This window comes from Bos indicus x Bos taurus, chromosome 15 (genome assembly GCF_003369695.1).
Source record: "Bos indicus x Bos taurus breed Angus x Brahman F1 hybrid chromosome 15, Bos_hybrid_MaternalHap_v2.0, whole genome shotgun sequence".
NCBI lineage: Eukaryota > Metazoa > Chordata > Mammalia > Artiodactyla > Bovidae > Bos > Bos indicus x Bos taurus.
In genome coordinates this window covers 51,241,080-51,262,842 of record NC_040090.1, presented here as the reverse complement: position 1 = coordinate 51,262,842, position 21,763 = coordinate 51,241,080, and the positions used below count along the sequence as shown (strand labels likewise).

Genomic DNA, 21,763 nt, shown 5'->3' with positions numbered 1-21,763 from the left:
GAGAAGTTTCACAATGAGAAGCCTGCACCCCACAACAAAGAGTAGCCCCCTTTCGCCACAACTTGGGGGAGCAAAGCAATGTAGACCCAGTGCAACCAGAAATAAAAATAAATAAAATCATTTTTACACTTTTTTAAAAATAAAGTTCATACTCATAAAAAAAAAAAAAAAAAAAAAGCAAGCACAGAAAATTACTTTGGAGGATGACAGCACCAAATAACTAAGACTGTGTGTGGAAACCACTTCAAGTACAGCAACAATGTAAGACGGGGCTCCAGTCAAACACGGCCAAATCCTAACCTCGATCTAAAATCAACAGTCTTGGCATTTCTTGGCTCATAGGTAGTTCTGAGGTCAAGGTACAGCAAAGCATAAAGCAAAATAGGGAGGATGGGATCATAATTCACTGATGCTGTCTTAATTCCAGAATGAATGGTAGGTTTGAGAGAACACACATTAACCCCTTTCCTGCAGATAAACACTAGAACCTTCTAATATCCCCCCATTCCTGAAAAAATAAAAGGGTTACTTTATAAAGAGAAAGCCCTGAAGACAAAACTTACAGCAATTTATATCAGAGCTTCAGTGTGTAATAAATAATTCAGAACTACTTCTAATTTTTAAATATTTGTTAAAATATCATCTACTATGACTACATGCTGTCCAATACTGTAGCTATAAGACACATGAAATATGGCTAGTCCAAATTGAGATGGTTGTATAAGATGTCGTCAGTACAAAAGACACATCAGAATTCATCATTTTGGTAACACAACTATACTTCAATAAAATTAAAATAGTAAAAATATTGAGTATACAGTTCAAAAAAAGAGAATGGTATCACAACTGCCATGAAAAAAAAAATGAGTTTCATGGATAACAGAGTGACCAATAATGGTGAATGGGGCAGTTCAAATAAAGATTTTTTAACCTCAAAAAAAAAAAAAAAAAAAGAATTCATCAGTTTGGTTTTTAAAATGTCAAATATCTCATTAACTTTTATACTGATTAGATATGGAAGTAATAAACTTTTGAATATGCTGGATTAAGTAAAATATATTATCAAAATTAATTTCACCTCTTTATTTTCACTTTTTTAATGTAGTTACCATAAACTTTAAAATTATAAATGGCTCATGGTGTGGTTTGTATTCTATGTCTGTTGGGTAGCATTACTTTAGACCATAAGACAACAGAAACCCAGTAAGACATAGCTCATGCTATAAATCAAATTGTCTTCCTCAAAACCCACATGCAGCTACTAGAAAAGTCTTGGAGCAGCTTTAAGCATGTGTGGTGCAATTCACCACAGCAGAACCTGAAACTCAAAGCCAAGTCTAAATGGAATGAAGTTGATATAGGGGAGGAGAAACATAGATAATACAAAAGAACAGAAAATTCCAAAACCGTAACTTTTTGACTCTAGAAATTGGAGATATGAAGTCCACTGGAAACCCATGCTCAGACCCCACCTTCCCTTAGCTCAACTCTATACACACAGCTCCCTGAGAAGACCCCCCAAAGCATCTTTCCACTCAACTGTCCTCATGAAAATAGAGCATGATAATGGGAGACAGACATTCCCTCTGCTATGACAGTGAGGTAGTTACTGAAGATCATTAAAATCTGATGCAAATTTCCAGGTGCTCTCTATGGAAAGAATGGTGGTCTTTGGCCCTTTCATTAGAGTAGGTATAATTTATTTCTTATTTCCATTAGGAGCATGAGAAGGGAGACCCCATGGGGAATAATACTTACAAGATAGCGATTTTCTTTTTCCCCCAACTTCCAAGATGTGGAGGAAAATTCATTGGTGAGTATTTATTAGCTAATGGTGAAAGAGCACTTCAAAAATGAAAATGGCTCTGAGAGGCACTGAGTTATCCTGATTGCAGAAACTGGAGACCCAGAAGAAAGGGCACTCTATAAACTATTCCCTGCAGTTGGCTCCGTCTCTCATGAGCCTCTCAGATTCCTTTGTCCCTCCCACGATAATAACTTGTCTTCATGGCCATAGCCAAGAACACATTCTTTGTTTGGTTACATAAGCTTCTAAAAATAGCAATTTATCATGGAAATATTAAATGACCCTTGAAGATAGTGTTTTGATGGGCTATTAAGTTATTGCAGTGTCTGTTTTCTGTAATATATTATAATTAAAGAGAAAAAAATCTTTTTTGATGCTTTTCAAACCTTAAGAAAAGTAGATCAGTTTCATGCCTTAGGCATTTTTAATCTTAAAAAAAAAAAAAAAAAAACCATGAAGAAAGGTTTCCCGTGGTCAAAGAAGTTTTACCCCAGACATGGAGATGAATATTCTCCTCGTTACTGAGGTCTAAGGAAAAAGAGGAGGCTCATTCTAACTGTAATTTATTTTTTTTCTGTCTGTCTAGCTAGATTGATAAATGAATTCAAAGTAAAGGAATCGGAGAATTTAGCTGACAGACTATTTAAAGTAACCCTAATAATGCATTCCTTATTTCTTAAATCTAGAAATTTAAAACTGAAAGAATCCCAAGCAAAGATCTCGTTGATATCTCCCTAAGACCAGAGAAGTTAAGACGCTTGCCAAGGTTACAAAGCAGGGCCAGCTGTCATCTGTCCCAGATCACCTATTAATTGTCATTCTCCTGGACAGCAGGTGAATGAGTGAGTCAGGAAGTGAATGAAAGAAGTGACTCAAACAGAAACTGAGTCTTCACGGAGGGACAGAAAACCAAGGTCTTAAGATGGGACTACAAAAGGCAAAAAAAAAAAAAAAAAATTGTAAGGAAATAAAACAGACTGTCTTCACAGACTCAGCAAATGACCAAGAGTACATAAATTATGGTCAGGAAGTCTTCCTAGACAGTCAATTTATTTAGGTGGGTTTCTTCTTCCATAGCATTTTTTAAAACTGCACATAAAATTAACCATTTTAAATTCAGTGATATTTGGTACATTCACTGTACTGTGTAACCATCACCTCTATCTCATTCTAAAACATTGTTATCATCTCCAAAGAAAATCTCATACCACTCTGTTACCTCTCAGCCCCTGGCAACCACCAATCTGCTTTTGCTTCTGCAGATTCACCCATTCTGGACATTTCGTACATATGGAACCATATAACAGGGAAGCTTCGGAGACTGACTTCCACTTAGTATAATATTCTCACAGTTTATCCACAATGGTAGCATGTATCACTGTCATGTTTCTTTTTATGGTTGAATAACATTTCATTGTAAGGGCTTCTCTAGTGGCTTAGCAGTAAGAATCCCCTGCCAGTGCAGGAGATGTGGTTTGATCCCTGGGTCAGGAAGATCTGGAGAAGGAAATAGCAACCCACTCCAGTGTTCTTGCCCAGGAAATCCCATGGACAGAGGAGCCTGGGGGCTTCCGTCTGTGGGGTCACAAAGAGTCAGACACAACTGACAGAAAACACAACAATGACGATTCCATTGTATGTATATACCAGTTCAGTCAACTCCTTCGTGCACCTAAAGCATCCATGGTGATTTATGAGCTCCCTACTATCAATGAACATACTCTTAAGAGTCCTCACTCCGAAGCCAGTCATCATCTGTTCAACAAAATGGAAAGCTCTCTGAATATTGCGTGAAGTCAGGATAACAACTCTCTTCGTACAAGCTGTAGTTTTCTTTTTAATTTTTAATGAATTTTTAATTTTTAATCTCTAATTAATTTTTACTGGAGTATAGTTGCTTTACCACGTTGTATTAGTTTCTACTGTAAAGTGAATCTGCTCTCTGTATACATATGTCCCCTCTCTCTTGGATTTCCTTCCCATCTAGGACACCAAAGAGCCTTAAGTAGAATTCCCTGAGCTATACAGTAAGTTCTCATTAGTTATCTATTTTATACCTGGTATCAATAGTGTATATATGTCAACCCCAAGCTCCCAATTCATCCCACCCTCCCCAAACTGTTTTTTTTTTTCCTATGATGCGTTTCTAACAATAACCACCCTGGGAATTGAGTTCTATTATCAACATCTTTATTTTGTAGGTGAGGAAACTGAGAAATAAAGAGCATAAGTAGCTGTCTAGTGTCACAGCTGGCAAATGACAGAACCAGGATGGGACCCTTCCCTTTCTGTCCACCCCAGCATCAGCATTCATCCAGCTACTCACACTAACCCAGTCACCACTCACAACATTGAGTATAAAATAGGTCTACCAAATACATTTGGAAGAAAGGTTCTCATATTCAGGACAAGAAAGGCCTCAAGTCACAACTAAGTTTAGCTCTAAATATACATTTGTCAGTCAGTCCTTGTAATTCACAAAGCATTTTCCCAAATACACAATTGTATAAACGGTTTGTAGAGTCTCATATTAGTCTACCAACTAGCTAATCCATCACATGGTAGAACTCCATTGAGTTATCAGACTTAAAATGTATGTGTTCTTAATTTTTATTAGAAAAACCATTCCAAGTTGAGAATGGAGGTGTCTGAAACTCAGCCTCCCCTTGCAGCAGTGGTTCTCTCTGCATCCTGCCCGGCCCACCCAACCCCACTGTGCTCCAATAACTGTGCAAACTCCAAGAGAAGTGAGATGGAATTCCACTGATGAGATTTAAACTAAAGATCTTCCCAGGCAAACCTCCAAAGATAAACAGAAGTGGATATGAGGGTTGCATGAACTCTCAAAGCAAAGTGGCAGGATATTTAGAAAATATGAGGAGAGGTAACGCCAAGAAAGGACCAAGCTTACAGTTCATATTTAGTAGTGAACTGTAGTCTAGTCAAAGCTATGGGTTTTCCAGTAGTCATGTATGGATGTGAGAGCTGGACTATAAACAAAGTTGAGCACCAAAAAATTGATGCTTTTGAACTGTGGTGTTGGAGAAGACTCTTGAGAGTCTCTTGGACTGCAGGGAGATCAAATCAGTCAATCCTAAAGGAAATCAGTCCTGAATATTCATTGGAAGGACTGATGCTGAAGCTGTAGCTCCAATACTTTGACCACCTGATATGAAGAGCTGACTCATTGGAAAAGACCCTGATGCTGGGAAAGATTGAAGGCAGGAGGAGTAGGGAACGACAGAGGATGAGATGGTTGGATGGCATCACTAACTCTATGGACATGAGTTTGAACAAGCTCTGGGAGTTGGTGATGGACAGGGAGGCCCGGCGTGCTGCAGTCCATGGGGTTGCAAAGAGTCGGACATGACTGACCGACTGAACTGAAGTGAACTGAGTGAGCTGTAGGCTGCTTCCAAATCATAGCCCCACAGAGACTAATGCTAAATAATGATACTCTGGATGCCATAATGCCATTTCACCACCATGATCACACAGATAATGGAGACAATACTGATTGCACATACTTTTCTTTTTTTAATCACTGTGCAGCACACGGGATCTTATGTCCCTAACCAGGGCTCAAATCCATGCCCCCTGCAATGGAAGCATGCAGTCGTAACCACTGGACCTCCAGGGAAGCCCCTGTGTATACATTTTGAGAACTCAAAATAATAGAGGGTAAATTCTTTCCTGTACCATGCTTTTGAGTTTACAAAACACTTCACCACCCATTGTTACCTGAGGTCCACATGACAACCTGGTGAGTTAGGATTGATATTAACATATCCATTCTACCCTTGCAGAAATTGATCATGAGAGTTTAAACTCTCTGGCCACGCAGCACATAATTTAATTTGTGGAAACGGGACTCAAAATTCAGTCTTTTTGAATCACCCTAGGTCAGTCTGCAAAAAGGAAAAGAGTAGAAATAAAAATTGCTCCAGGCGAGAGAAACAGCAAAATATATCACACAATGTTGATGTGGAAGCAAGTATGATCTTCTTCTGAGCATTTCTTACTTTTTGCCTTACTCATCCCTTCTCAAATCCTGAGTCCTGAGATAAAGGTTACCTCAGAGATGGCAGGAATATAGTTTGCTGACTACAAAGAAAATGTACACATTTCTTTTCAAAGTCCTGATCTTTTCAAACCAAAGTAACATCAGTTATTGCAGGGATGTTCACAGTAATATTTAATTCCTACACATTGGATGTGAAAGTGTTTTAGTCACCCAGTCATGTCCAACTCCTTGAGACCCCATGGACTGTAGCCCACCAGGCTCCTCTGTCCCAGGGATTCTCCAGGCAAGAATTCTGAAGTGGGTTGCCTTTCCCTTCTCCAGGGGATCTTCCTGACCCAGGGATTGAACCCAGGTCTTCTGCATTGCAGGCGGATTCTTTACCGTCTGAGCCACCAGGGGGGCACTTTATTTATCCACAAGATGATCCCTTCTTTCATGACAGACACTCAGGATATAAATCTTTTCCACAATACCGTCATGCTTTGTTTCTAAAAATCAAATAACTCTTTAAGGAGGCTCTGAGGCTCTGTTAAGACTCTGAGGTGGCACACAGATAGTTTATCTGGCTACAGGGAAGATGAAATGGGCTACTCTTCTCCCAGAGTTAGACAGTTCCAGTTAGAGTAGGTCCAGGTTGTGAAAGACCCTCCAATCCACCAACCCCACCATCCTGCTCTCCTATTAACATCCCAGAAGCCCCTCCATACATCACACCAGGAAAACAGAGTGGGTCGCAGAGTGCCCGGTATGTATAAGCATGAACTCCACTAGCCAGCCTCACAAATAACTGCTATTCTAATGCTCAGCCCAGAGTACACTATAATGGTCGGTGATACATAAAGTGGTAATGATGACTTGTTTTATTTCACTCCCTGTAAAGGATGACAAAGAATCTGTACATGAGTTGGGGTGGGACTGGAGACTGCTATATGGGAAGAAGGGAGAAAATATTCACCAGTGATTTTTGCCCTGCTTCTTAAGGCTTTTTTACACTTCAGATGGACTGACCTTAGGTATAAAACATATGAGTGGAAGCTTAGAAGGGTACATGTTTGGTTTAACTCAAATTCATTCCATCAATACCTTTCTAAGAGGAGGGGCAAATTTTGACTCATGTGCCTCTTACTCTCCAGCTTCTGCTTTTCAGGGGGTGGTCTTGGTATAAAAAAGTGACCCCACATTTCTGGGGTGTTGTGTACTGCAACCTGAATCTGGAGCCAGAAACCCTAGACTCTGCATTTGCTGTTTATTAGCCATGTGATCTTAGCTGGGCTAATAAGCCAGCATTTCTACAACTATGAAAATAAAAATTGTTATGGAAATGAAATAAAGTATATTAAAAAAATTTTGAAAACTTTAAAACACCCTTCACGTGTAGCACATCCACTCACTTCACAAACGTGTCTCCATCTAGGTGAAAGTAATAAATAACCAACATCCTTCCTTGTATAAGTTTATAACTAGAATTTCTAAGAAGATATAAGCTATTTTCATGAGGAAGAAAAAAATGAAGTGGGCATTCAAACAGTTATCTAGGAAAATCAGACCATGGAAAGGGTAACTCAGTCTGTTCTAGGCACGGAGGGGAAGGAAGCTTTATGTTAACGTGGTTCGATTTAATATTGCGCACATCAGTCACTGTAATCACGGTGCCAGGACTGACACAGGAATGCCCTGCTGTTGAAAATCTCATAAAGAAGAGAACAGGACTTCACCAGTCGCCCCCCAACCACCCGCCCAGAAGAGTTTTCCATCATTTCGTTAAAAGAGAAAAAAAAAAAAACCTACCACATCCTGCTCAATAGGGTGACTGGCTCCTGAACAGGCAAGAGATTATTTCCAAACACATTCTTTCCTTGCTTTTCCATCCCCATGGGGCCCTGCTATCATTCCCGGCCTCCTGAAACCCCGTGGCTGCAGCCTCCATCTTACTGAGCAGATTTTCAAGCAAAGTCTCCTTGTTGCTGTGCCTGCCTTCCGGAGCTGCCGGCCTGCCTGTCGGGGGGTCCAGGGCTGAATTTATTTCCCACATCTTGGACGCGCTGCTCTCTCGCCACCCTCCCTCTTTCCCCTCAAGCCCACACTCCCCTCCCTCGCTCCCCTCCCCCCTCATTCCTAAATCCTAGAGCCATGACAGAAATAAATTAGCTAGAGGTACAGGTCACACCTTGGAGAGCAGTAAACGTTCTGTGGGAAATCAATAGAGAAGATGGGATTCTCAAACAGCTGAAGCAGAAGGAATGATGCATTGATGGCTATACATAAACCAAACAAAGGAGCCCGAGAGCAGCCTGCCAGGGAGGGGCGGGTGCTCTGTGGGTTCATTCATCCCAACACCTGAACCCAAGACAGCACCGCAGAAAAGACGCATCCCAGACACCTGTGCATCTGGAGCTTTTTGCCTCGGGGATGCTAAAGCTTGCTTTGCCAGTATTTGTGAAAATTAGAAACGATGTCCAGATCGTGAATGCTAGTGCTGGGGGCCTCCTGGATGCCCTAAGCAGAGTGTGTGAGATCTGTATCTATTCCAGGAAGATATCTCTCTGGCCGCTGACAGCAAAGCCAGGGAGGGATCACCTAGATCGTTAACTAAGGAAATAATTCCTAAAGCCTGAAGGGTGATGCAACGGAATAAGCTTTAGGCTCTCTCGGACCTGGGTTCCAGTCCTGGCTTCACCACTTGGCAGCAAAAGGATCTTAAGAAAGTCGCTTTTATAAAATGCCAACATGAGATCTACCTTAGAGGCAACTAAGAGGATTAACTGGATAATACACATAAATAGGCATAGAATGGATGCTAGTTATTTTTCCTCCCTCCCTCAGCCTGATTATTGAGTAGCTTTTCCACTGCTCTTGAGTTCTCCAAGTCTTTTCACCACAGATCGCTCACAAAGGTGAGGGCTGATGAAAATTTAATCTGAGACAAAGTTCAGGGTCCACCAAAAATAGGAAGCTCAGAAGGGCTTTTGGTATCTCCACGTATCAGCTACCAAATGCCACCTCAAATAAATAGCCTATGTTAAAGTGAGATGCTTGCTATGTGAACACAGTGTCAAAACAAAACCCTATGCCTAAGCACCTCATGGAGAGAAATTCTGGAATTTTCATTGCTCTGTTCCAAGAGCCTATTTTTCTCCTGTATCTGTTCCCTTGTTGTTTGTTGTTTTTTTTTTTACTTCCACAAACTGCATTTATTCAATGATATTACTCTCTTTTTCTTCTCAGTTTGAGCCTAACCTTCTTCCTCATATGCAGCTGAATTTCAGTAATGAAGCACTTTCAGTGTCTCAGCCCTCACAATTATCTAATAGACTGAATTTTTTATATTCTCAATTTTGTAATTGCACTAAAATACCTTCCCCTTGCAGCTCAGTTGGTAAGGAATGGGCCTGCAATGCAGGAGACCCGGGTTCAATCCCTCGGTCGGGAAGATTCCCTAGAAAAGAAAATGGCAACCACTCCAGTATTCTTGCCTGGAGAATCCCATGGACAGAGGAGCCTGGCGGGCTACAGTCCATGGGGTTGCAAAGAGTTGGACACGACTCAGTGACTAAACTACCACCACCACACATAATACAAATGCTACCGTCTTTACCGGTTTTTAACACACAGCTTAGTAACACTAAGCACATTGACATTACTGTGCAACCATCACCACAATCCATCTCTAAAAATTTCCATCTTCCTCAGCTGAAGCTCTTGTGCCCATTAAAGAAAATCTGGCCGTTCTCCCCTATCCGAGCCACTGGCAACCACCATTCTACTTTGTCTCTATGCACTTGACTTTGGCAGGGACCTCCTGCAAGCGGAATCATGTAACAGAGGCATACCCTGTTTTCTTAGTTTTATTGTGTTTCCATTTACTGGGCCTCACAGATACATTGTGTTATTTATACATTGAGGGTTTGTAACAACGGTGCCTTGAGTAAGTCTGTCCGCACCATTTTTCCAACAGCACTATTCACATAATGCCTCTGTCACATTTTGGTGATTCTCACAGTATTTTACTTTTTGCTTATGATCATATTCAATATTTGTTACAGTGATCTGTGATCAGAGATCTCTGATGTTACTACTATAATTGGAGATGCCACCAAGTGCGCCTAAATACGAGGCAAATTTAACCAATATACCTCCTATCCCTTCTGACTGCATCACCAACCAACTGGCTCCCAATCTCACTCTGTCCTGTTGTGTGTGTTTGTGTGAGTTTCTCAGTCATGTCCAGTTATTTGTGACCCCTTGGACTATAGCCTGCCAGGCTCCTCTGTCCACGGAATTCTCCAGGCAAGAATACTGGAGTGGGTTGTCATTTCCTTCTCCAGGGGATCTTCCCAACCCAGGAATCAAACCTGGGTCTCCTGCACTGCAGGCAGATTTTTTACTGTGTGAGCCATTGGGAAAGCTCCTATTTCCCGAGACACAACCATAGTGAAATTAGGCCAGTTGATAACCCTAGAGTGGGCCCTAAGTGTTCATAGAAGAGCTGCATGTCTCTCACTTTAAATCAAAAACTAGAACTGATTAAGTTTGTCAAAAGTTAAGCGCCTGAGCTCCCCTGGTGGCTCAGTGATAAAGAATCAGCCTGCCAATGCACGGGACGTGGGTTTGCTCCCTGATCCAGGGAGATCCCACATGCTGAGGAGCAGCTAAGCCTGTGCACCACAACCACTGAGCCTGTGCTCTGGAGCCTGGAAGCCGTAATCACTGAGCCCCTGCGCCACAACTACTGAAGTCCGAGTGCCCCAGAGCCTGTGCTCCCACCAGAGAAGCCACTGCAAGGAGAAGCTCATGCATTGCAACTAGAGAGTAGCCCCTGCACGCCACAACCACACAGCAATGAAGACCCAGCACAGCCAAAAATAAATAAATAAAATTATTTTTTTAAAAAGCTGAGCCCCTTGTGCCCAAGTTAGCCACGTTGCAAATGCAAAGTAAACATTCTTGAAGGAAATTAAAAGTGCTACTAAAGTGAACAACAAATGATAAGAAAGTGAAACAGCTTTATGGCTGGTTTAAAGAAAGTTTTAGTGGTTTGGATAGAATATCAAACCAGTCACAACATTCCTTTAAGCCAAAGCCTCATCCAGAGAAAGGCCCTAATTCTCTTCAATTTTATGAAGGCTGAGAGAAGTGAGGATGCTGCAGAAGAAAAATTTGAAGCTAGAAAAGTGTGATTCATGAGGTTTAAGGCAAAAAGCCAACTCCATAATCTCAAAGTATTTTACAAAATGAAGCAACAAATGGTGATAGTGATCCAGAAGATCTAGCTAAGACAATAAAGATGGCTACAATACACAACAGATTTTCAGTGCAGACAAAACAGCCTTCTCTTGGAAGATGTCATCTAGGACTTTCATAGCTACAGAGGAGAAGTCAATGCCTGGCATTAAAGCTTCAAAGGACAGGCTGATTCTGTTGTTAGGGATGAATTCAGTTGGTGACCTTAAGTCGAAGCCAGTGCTCATTTACTATTCTGAAAATCCTAGGACCCTAAGAATTATGTCAATTCCACTCTGCCTGTGTTTTTTAAATGAAACAAAGAAGACTGGATGAGAGAATGTGTTTGTATCATCATTTACTGAAAACTTCAAGCCCACTGTTGAGAACTACTGCTCAGGAAAAATATTCCTTTTGAAATATTACTGCTCACTGACTATGCACCTGGTCACCCCAGAGCTCTGAGGGAGATGTACAATGAGATTGATGTTGTTTTCATGCCTGTTCATACAACATCCATTCTGCAGCCCATGGGTCAAGGAGTCATTTTGACTTTCAAGTCTTATTATATAAGAAATACATTTCATAAAGCTATAGCTGCAATAGATAGTAATTCCTCTGATGGATCTGGGAAAAGTAAATTGAATACCTTTTGGAATGGAAAAAATGCCATAAAGAGCCTCTGTAATTTCTGGGAAGAGGTCAAAATAGCAACACTAATAGGAGTTTAGAAGAAGTTGATTCCAACCCTCCTGGATAACTTTGAGGGGATCAAGACTTCAGTGGAGGAAGTAATTGAAGATGTGGTAGAAAGAGCAGGAGAACTAGAATCAGATGTGGAGCCTGAAGATGTGAACGAATTGCTGTAATCTGATAATAACATTTTCAGGGATGATGAGCTGCTTCCTGTGGATGAGCAAAAAAATTAAAATGGATGCTTAAGATGATATCTACTCCTGGTACAGATGTGGTGAAGACTGTTGAAATGACAACAAAGGATTTAAAATATTATATAAATTTAGATGCTAAAATAGCTGCAGGATTTGAGAGAACTGACTCCAATTTTGAAAGGAGTTCTACTGTGGGTGAAATGGTATCAAACAGCATTGCATTCTACGTGCAGTACTGATGGAAGGAAGAGTCAGTCTACATGACATGCTTCACTGTTGTCTTAACTTTAATAAATTCCCGCAGTCACCCCAATCTTCAGAACTATACCCTGATCACTTAGCAGCCATCAACGGTTTCCACCAGCAAAAAAGATTATGACTCACTGGACAATCAGATGCTGCTTAGCATTTTTTAGAAATATTTTCAATTAATATATGCACACTGTTTTTAGACATAATGCTATCTCACAGTTAATAAACTATAGTAGAGTATAAAAACTTTCATATGCTCTAGGAAACCAAAAAATTTGTGACTTGCTTTATTGCTATCATCACTTTACTGCAGTGGTCTGGAACCTAATATCCAGTATCACTGAGGTATACCTATATTTGTCTTTCTATGTCTGATTTGTTTCACTTAGCATAATGTCTTCAAGGTTCATCCATGCAGTAGCATGTGTCAGAATTTCCACCTTTTTTTTAGATTGAATAATATTCTATTGTGTGTATATACTGTTTTTTGTTTATCCATTCATCTGTTGATGGTCACTTGGGCTGCCTCCACCATTTGGCTCCTGTGAATAAAACTGCTGTGAACATGGCTATACAGATATCTCTTTGAGATCCTGCTTTTATTTATTTTGCTTATACACTCAGAAGTGGAGTTGCTGTGTCATATGGTAATTCTAGAGCTGCCCTAGTGGCTCAACGGCAAAGAACCTGCCTGCCAATGCAGGAGACGTGGGTTTAATCCCTGGGTTGGGAAGATCCCCTGCAAAAGGAAATGGCAACCCACTCCAGTATTCTTGCCTGGAAAATCCCATGGACAGAAGAGCCTGGCAGGCTACAGTCCATGGGGTCGCAAAAGAGTCAGTTATGACTGAGTGATTAAACAACAACAATGGTAATTCTATGTTTGACTTTTTGAGAAACTGCCATACTTTTTTCCATAGCAGCTGAACCATTTCACATTTCTACCAAAAGTGCGCACGGTTCCAATTTCTCCACATTCTTGCCAACACTTGTCATTTTTTTAAAGTAGCCATCCTAATGGATGTAGTGGTTCTATCTTCTCAGAGAGTTTGGGGGAAATATGCATGTGTCAACAATTTGTCTGGTACGCTGACTTGTTGTTAATTTCTAGTTTGCATACAGGAACTTCTTATGCTCACACAAATGTTGCTCTGGCTACATTTTCTATATAGGCGTCCTGTCCTTTCAAAGTCTTTTGGCTTCCACTAATTTAGGAAATGTAAAGTTAATTTGGGCAGTTCAAGAGACTTCAGGGGAAGGAAACGAAATGTCCATCAATAGATGAATGGACAAAGAAAATGTGAGATACACACACACACGGAATACAACTCAGCCACAAAAAAGAATGAAATTTCACCATTTACGACAACATGGATAGACCTAGAGGGTATTATACTAAGTGAAGTAAGACAAAGTAAATACCAGATGATCTCACTTACGTGAGTAATCCAAAAAACAAAAAATAAACAAAGAAAACAGAAAGAGACTCACAGATACAGAGAACTATGATTTCCAGAGAAGAGAGGGGTTGGGGTACGGGTGAAATACGTGGAGGGGAATAAGAGGCCCAAAGTTCTAGTTACAAAACAATTCATGAGAAAGTAATATACAGGATAGGGAATATAGTTAATAATATAAAACCTTTAAATGGTAACAAACGGTAACTAGACTTGGCATGGTGATCATATCACAATGTATGTAAATGTCAAATCACTGTGTTGTACACCTGAAATTAATGCAATGTTGTATGTCAACTCTATTTCATTGTTGTTTAAAAAAATAGTTTTTAGTCCTCTGATTCAAAGCAGTTTGTCTAGCTCTGTTAATCATGCCACCTACCATTTAAGTAAGTGAGGTAGAAAGGCTTTTTAGAAGCAAAAGAGTGAAACACTAGAACTCTGAGATAACAGCCAGGGGATAGGTGTAAAGCAGATGCTTGCGTAGCAGCCTACATTTTTCTAAATCACTTTAACCGTTGATCTTCCCACCTGAAGGAATTCCTGCTTACATTCCACTTTTCAGATGTGAAAACTGAGGCCCTGTGAAGTGAAATAATTGACTCAAAGTCACACAGCTGGAAGATTTCAGGGTCAGGACCCAAATCCCAGTCATGCCACTCCAATCCTGTTTTTAAACATGATACTACCTAATAATGACTGAGGTCTTCATTTCTGAAGCTGCAAAATTTTAAGGATCTAACTATAGGCAGGGGGTGGGGGATAATTTCTATCTGTCGTTCAACAGCTCCCCAAAGGCAGGCAGTGCATACAGCATGAAGCACTATCTCTTCCTGGGACCAGACTTGCCCAACTCTGGACAACTCATGTTGATGGATCCAGAATTAGACAAGAAACAGGTATCCTCCATCTGAGAAGCTTGGAGAAGTACTACTCAATAACCAAGTCTACTGGACCACAGTCATCTTTTTTCCACCTAAAATGCTTTGTGGGCACTTTCCGATTACACAAGACAAAGTATGCCCGGTTGTTCAATTACATGAACCCTTTTTGCCGTGTGTAGCTGGCCCTGGGTATCCACAGGGTATCAGTTCCAGGAACCCCCACCTTCCCACAGGTACCAAAATCCACACATGGAGACTTCCGTGTTGGTCCAGTGGCTAAGACTCTGCACTCCCAACGCAGGGGACATGGGTTTAATCCCTGGTAGGAGAACTAAGACCCTGCATGTAGCAACTAAGAGTTCACATGCTGCAACTAAAGTGTCCTGCAGGCTGCAACTAAGACCCAGCACAGCCACCCAACTGACTAAATAAATATTTTTTTTAAAAATCCACACGTTTAAGCCTTATGTACAATAAGGTGGTATAGCTGACCTTGGCAGACAATCCCTGGTTGGTTGAAACCAAGGATGCTGAACATGCGGATACAGAGGACCAACCATATACTTCTCCCCTCAGGGCAGATTTCCTCCTCTTTAAGCTTCCCATGGATATTGTGAACTTTGAAGACTGTTGGTAAAATAAAATCTAGTGTTGGGTACATAACAGATGCTCAAGAAATTGAGACCCAGCTACACCATCCCCTGGGAGTGACCTTCCCTTCCCAGCAAGGACAAGTGGCTGAAGGCCATGGCAAGGCATCTGAAGGAGAACACAACTAAAGAACTTAAGAGGATTACACCTCTCCTCATCCTCCACTGCTCCCACAGCTTGCTTCATGCTTCTGCTTCTCCATACCTGTTTTGTTAGTCTGTGCTTCCCTTTACAGGCACCATCTATTCAGCTAGACTGAACATGTTCTGAGGGAAATGGCCCTGCCCTCCACTGCATTTTGCAGCCCTGTGATGGTGGACTTGGGGCTTCCCAGGCTCAGTGGTAAAGAATCTGCCTGCAATGCAGGTGATGCAGGGGGCGTGGGTTCAATCCCTGGGTCAAGAAGAACCCCTCGAGAAGAAAATGGCAATCCACTCCAGTATTCTTGCCTGGTTCCAGCGGGCTACAGTCCATGGGGTTGCAAAACATTGGACACAAATGAGCACGCATGCATGCCATGATGGTGGATTTACATTTCTCTATCCAGAGAATACTCAATGAGAAAGCATTGGCTCGGTCAGAAACAAGCCCTTGAGTTCTCTAGGGGGATCTTGATGACACAATGCCAAGGGTAACCCCAGGAGCTTCAGGGTCCAGATAATCCATCAGTATAAACAGCCAAGCTGGTGCTGTTCAGAAGGGCCAAGAAAAACAAACTCATGACAATCCTATGGCTTGCCTGTATGTATGCCTTCCCTCATTTGTCTATACCTACCAGACTGGCCTGATCTCTTGTAATGAGCAGTGTTGAAGGTAAGATAAAAGGAAAGAGGCAAAACATCCCTGAAAGATTTGCAAGCACTTCTCCAAGTTAAGAAACCATCCTATAAGGGATTTAGTTAAGAGAAATTGTTGCACAAAATAACTACCATCATCTAAAATGTCAAAGTGAGTGGGAAAACTGACTCCAAGATACAGAAACTCAGCCCAGACTGCTCTTGATTATTGCACAGGTAGAGTCCTGAACTGGAGCTTGACGGCTCTGGCTGCTGGTTCTAACTCGGCCACTGCTCTGGATGAGCCACTAGGCTTCACTGTGAAATAAGGATATGATGCTTGCCTTCCCCAAGCCCAGAAGGTAGGGTGTGGGCAGGATACAGAAACATTCATAGCATTTGAGACAAGAAAACCTCTAGAAAGTCAATTATATGCATTTTTTTCAATGTGATGTCAGACTTTCTTTTTTTCCTCCCACTCACTTTCCCTTGTCACAGTCTAAATTTTATCCAGATGTGAACATGAAGAGGCCTGTTTTTGTTTGTTCTCTGCCTCTATGCATACCCTTTCATTTTCCTTTGTGCCTCAATAGGTTTCCATACCATTCTTTAGAACACAGGCCATGACAAGGGGAACAACGTTGCAGAGGGATGCAGGGGAGTCAGGAAAAAAAAGAGGTATAGAATGCTCCAGAATGTGTGTTTCCTCTCTCTTAACACAGACAGAGGCAAGACAGTGAGAGGGTCCTTGAGTCCAGACGAATGCCATCAGCCATGCAAAGTCTCCCAGGCAGCACTGTCCCAGAGCCCACAGTGCAAGTGGCGTGCACACGTACACACACACACACACTTTCATGGAAAACTGTGCTCTCCCATCCCAGAAAGGATTTGTTGTTTCAATTAAACCCATCAAGATCTACACCACATGTTAGGAAAGAAAGGAAAAACCAAATCAAGCCTGAATTACTTTGGCCATCTCCTTGGGGATCGATCTATATCAAATAAACCACCATCTATGCATTGGAGAGGCTTTTACTTATGAAAAACAGAGGCAGGTGCAGAATGGCAGCAATGGTACTAAATTGAAACCCCGAGAGCAGAAGAAAGTGGATTGAGATGCATCCACTTAGCTCCTCTACTTATGTCGAAATAGCAGGATGGGGAGCGAGCAGATCACGGCCCTGGTGGGGTCTGGCTTCTTCGTCCTCGTCTCCCTGAGGTCCCTTCCCTCCAAGTTTGCTCACTGTTTCAGCTGCCCAGTGAGAACAGATGGACAGAAGTTAAAAGAACAAGGTCAGCCCCTCAACTAAAGTCTTATTTCACATGCTGCCCCACCTCTATCATCCCTTCCTGGGACATAAAGATGGAGAATGAAGGGCAGAGGTGTGAATGCATTTGATTTCCTATGAAACTGTGGTCTTTTCATTTACATCCCCTGAATAGCTGGCTAGTCTGATTTACACATTGATAATATGTGATGCTTTGTATTCCAGCAAATATTTAATCCCTGACTGATCAATAATCCCTGTCTGGCTGTTCTTTTTTTGAAAAGAAATAAATCCCCTTTTTACTCTTAAAATTCTTGAATAAAATTAAGCTGCTTTAGCCCAGGATGCACTGTTCCTACGTGAAGCCATGTGGTTTCATAACCTCAGTCCTCGGATGTTTTAAAGGGGCTGCCTTTGCCAACTTGCTATTTCTGAGATCCCAGCAGCTTTCTAATCTGACTTTTCTGTGTCATCCGTTGATATTCAAGTCTGATCTTCCCTTTTTTAATTAAGAAAGTAAAATTATTAACCAAAATCAGTGAGTATATAGCAGGCAATATTTTTGCATTTACTTCTTATTTTCACCAAGAAGGTCTTGATTTTAATTCCTTCATGACAAACCTGTTTCTGCCTTTCTAAATACTCTTTCCCTCCAAAACTATATTTTAAAAGAAAAAAAGTTCCACTCCTACACTAATTCTAAAATAAAATCTGTACTCCTTTCCCCTTTTCTCAGCATTAGAGTTGAACATTACAAAAAATGCACATTAAACATAGAAAGAGGTGGCTCTCCTCTCTCTAAAGGGCTCCCAGTGCAGCCTCAAAGCCCATCAAAAGTTCCAAAAACAACAGCAACGGAAAACAAACTCTCTTTCATCTTTGGCAGCAACAAAAGCAATAACTTTCACCAAACCAACCCACGCCAAGAATTAATATAATACAGAACACATCCACATTCAGACCATTATGGCTACATCAGCTTACCACAATATTTGTTTGAAAAACACATAATTTGCGGTAGAGAGAGAGAACCTCTAATACAAAAAAGAGGTTCTTTCAAATGCAAATGAACCAAGAGACATATCTTCCCTGTGTTTGGAAAATCGCTCCAACATATGAAAAACATACTTTTTGTGTGGAAAAAAATTTTTTTTTGATGTACACCCACTTAGTTGAAAAGGCAATTAAATTTGCTGTAGATTACCTTAACAGTTGAGAAAAGTTTAACTTCTGGCTCCAGAAGTCCTAAGGACTTTATTAGCAGACCTAAGTAGTCTTCTGTTCCCAGGTAGCAAAGTTTCTTTTCTTCTCCACTGAAATGCTCGTGTGAACACTGAAGGACATTGTATTACTGAACTGATCGGAAAAAGATATTGTTTCCAATCCTCTGGCAGGAAGAAAAGAGAGAGAGAAAAGAAAGAGAAAGAAAGAAAGGGAAGAGAGAGAGAGAGAAAAGCAGGGCAAAATGCAGTCTAATCGAGCATTCTTCCTCGTGGAAAAAAAAAAAAAGTAAATCCAGGATTCTGGACCGGGTTCAAACATAGCTTGACAGGCTACAGGAGAATTTACACTGAGCATGCTTAGCCCCGCACGGCTTGCATGAGACACACTTAATGAATATTACTTCCTTCCCACTGGCTATTCCTGCTGGAAGTCCACACCCACTCCGCTTTCAGAAGTCAGGAATTTAGCTCCAGCCAAAGTCCAGAAAACACGCTTATGCGGAGACAAGGCCTCACCGATCCATAAACTTTCAGGTTATGACCTGCAGGTCAGTTTGACAAATAGAACATGAAGGTGAATTTTTTTTTCTGCCCTTGGTTGTGTTCCCAGCTTTGTGCCTGTCCTAAACTGCAGTTCCCCTGGAGAAGAGAGAAATTGCTTTTTTTCTAAAGAACACCACGTCTTAAACGCCAGTGTAAAGGCCTTTCCAGATGAAGCTTCCAAACCCAGATTAGAATAAAGGTCATCTGTATATGAGAACACACTGTGACAATGCTTGGACTTTCAGGAATTTTTTTTTTTTTTTAATTTCTGCCCCAAATGTATTCTTTCTGATAACTTATACATCATGTCTTTCTAAAATGCTATACACCAGTAGACAGTGTTAAAATATGCTCAAAATTCAGATTTAATCTGTCCTGCTGCCCAGGTCATACTTTGAAAAAAAAAAAGGTTTTAATTTCAAACAATGCTTTCCCTTTCTCTAAATCCCTTTGTCATGTTTAATGATAGGAGGCCTGAGATTCTGAAAAAATGTAAAAATGGACTATTTCTCTGATAGTCCAAGAAGGCAGTATTTTTACCCTGCAAATGAAAAGGGTTGAAGAGAAAGAACTTAATATAGACAGCATAGTAATGAAAGGTAATGAATAAATAAATTTTATATTTAAAGTAATCATAATAACAAAATATCTTTTGTTTTTCTTCTGACATTTTCAGGGTACCATTCATGGGTTTCTGTGCTTTAATTAGAAATATGATTAAATACTCATTTGGAATTAAAGTACTTATTTGCCTAGACACACACACATATACACCAATTTGTGTTTGAAAAGAAATGACGTCACAGAGGATGAAAAGCAACAGAAATTTCCTAAGTGTACAGGGAAATATGATGCACCCAGCCTCTAATACAAAGCCTGCCTAACTAGCATTGATTTCATGGATTAACACAGGGGCTTCTGTATACCTTACAAGTAAACCCATTGCATCTTCATACCTGTAACATTTTTAGCAGCTACTGAACGGCTAGGACGTATTTCCTTACATAAGAGCCTTGCAGCATAAACTGTCTCCTTGCCTGCTGTTGAATGAATAAAATTTCCTCAGACACATTTTCCTTCCTGTAATTATGAAGTCTGGAGTGAGTACAGACTCACTATGAGGGATGATGGGGGTGTTTTATTTGTTTTAGGCTTTGCCTAAGGGAAAAATAAGATTTAGCCCCCTGTTGCAAGTGTGTTTATCTGTCCCCTGTTACAGAGCAAACTAAGTTTGCAGCATGGACTTCCCTGCTGGCTCGATGGTAAAGAATCTGCCTGCAAGGCAGGAGACGTGGGTTCGATCTCTGCGTCGGGAAGATCCCCCTGGAAAAGGAAATGGAAACCCACTCCAGTATTCTTGCCTGGGAAATCACATGGACAGAGGAGCCTGGCGGGCTACAGTCCATGTGGTCACAAAGAGTCAGACATGACTTAGCGACCAAACAGCAAAGTTCGCAGCAGTTAGATGAAGCCCAGGAGAAATGGAATTTCAAAATATGTAATAGGGCTTCCGTGGTGGCTCAGTGGTAAAGAATCTGCCTGCCAATGCAGGAGACATGGGTTTGATCCCTCATCCAGGAAGACTCCACATGCTGTGGAGCAACTAAGCCTGTGAGCCACAACTGTTGAGGCTTTTCCCAAGGGAAAAATAAGGTTTAGCCCCCTGCTCCAAGTGTTTTTACTTGTCCTGGTACAGAGAAAACTAAGTTTCCAGCACAGGCTGCCACGTTGAGCCTGTGCTCTAGAGCCTATGAGCCACAACATGCCACTTGTGAAGCCTGCACACCCCAGAGCCTGCGCCACAACAAGAAGCCCACACGCCGCAGATAGAGAGGAGCCCCTGCTCTCCTAACTAGAGAAGAGCCAGTGTAGCAACAAAGACTCAGCACAGATAAAAATAAATAATTTTTTAAATAAAAAAGATGAAATAATCTCATCGCCTGCCATACAGTAAAATAGGAAGGACACTTGTTCATTTAACTGAAAGAGATAAGACTAGTGATCAGAGAGGCCCCACAACACAGAGATGAGGGACCCTCGATCAAGGCTGGTGCTCTGACCTTAGACAGCCAGGCCTCCCTGCCATCATGGTACAGTGGGTTTGTTTGTTTGTCTCTTCTCATGAGAATGAGCACTCATCTTGAATTTAAGGGTGCTGTTGGCGGAAACATTCATGCCTTTTTCAGCTCGAATTTTAAGACAATTTTATGCAAAGCTATGATGGTTTTTACAATGACAGCACACTCATCCATTTAATTGAAAGAACATTTAGTGAGCCCTTACTCTGACACTCATCTGGGCCCTAGAAATTGGGTAGTGGCTGAGATGGACATGGTTCCTCCCCTGGGGGAGCTCATGGTGAAAGTACAAATAAATAACCATGTAAACAAATATGAACGTGAGCAAAGGGAAGCAATCAAAGGGAAATGACGAGAAAGAATAAGCTACGAAAACCGCGGTGGGTGGGTGGGTGGGTGTGGGTGTGTCAGGGCTTGAAGCCACAAAACCAGGAAAATGTGAGGCATATTTGGAAAACTAATTATTTGCCAATCTAATGTGTGTTTAAAAAGAAGGGTGGTACCTTTAGCAGAAATCAGGAAATCTGGAGAAAGAAAATCATGTCTAATATATGATTAGCTCAAATATTTACTGGATTGAGTATGTTGAGTTTAAGGGTTATAAGGATATCCAGCCTACACTATTATTTTATTCAGAACTATGTGTAACTATTAGTAGAAACCTGATTACAGTTTCTTAAGTACCCACAG

At 41.1% G+C, this 21,763-nt stretch overlaps 1 long non-coding RNA gene across 2 annotated transcripts in view; it reads right to left on the bottom strand.

The window, feature by feature from the left end:
• LOC113905737 overlaps nucleotides 1-18,805 on the bottom strand; it is a 298,651-nt gene extending 279,846 nt beyond the window's left edge. For both annotated transcript variants that reach the window (XR_003514719.1, XR_003514721.1), the window contains exon 1: nucleotides 18,434-18,805. This is a non-coding gene — a long non-coding RNA (uncharacterized LOC113905737). The remainder of the gene's footprint in view (nucleotides 1-18,433) is intronic.
• Between the last annotated feature and the right edge of the window lie 2,958 nt (nucleotides 18,806-21,763).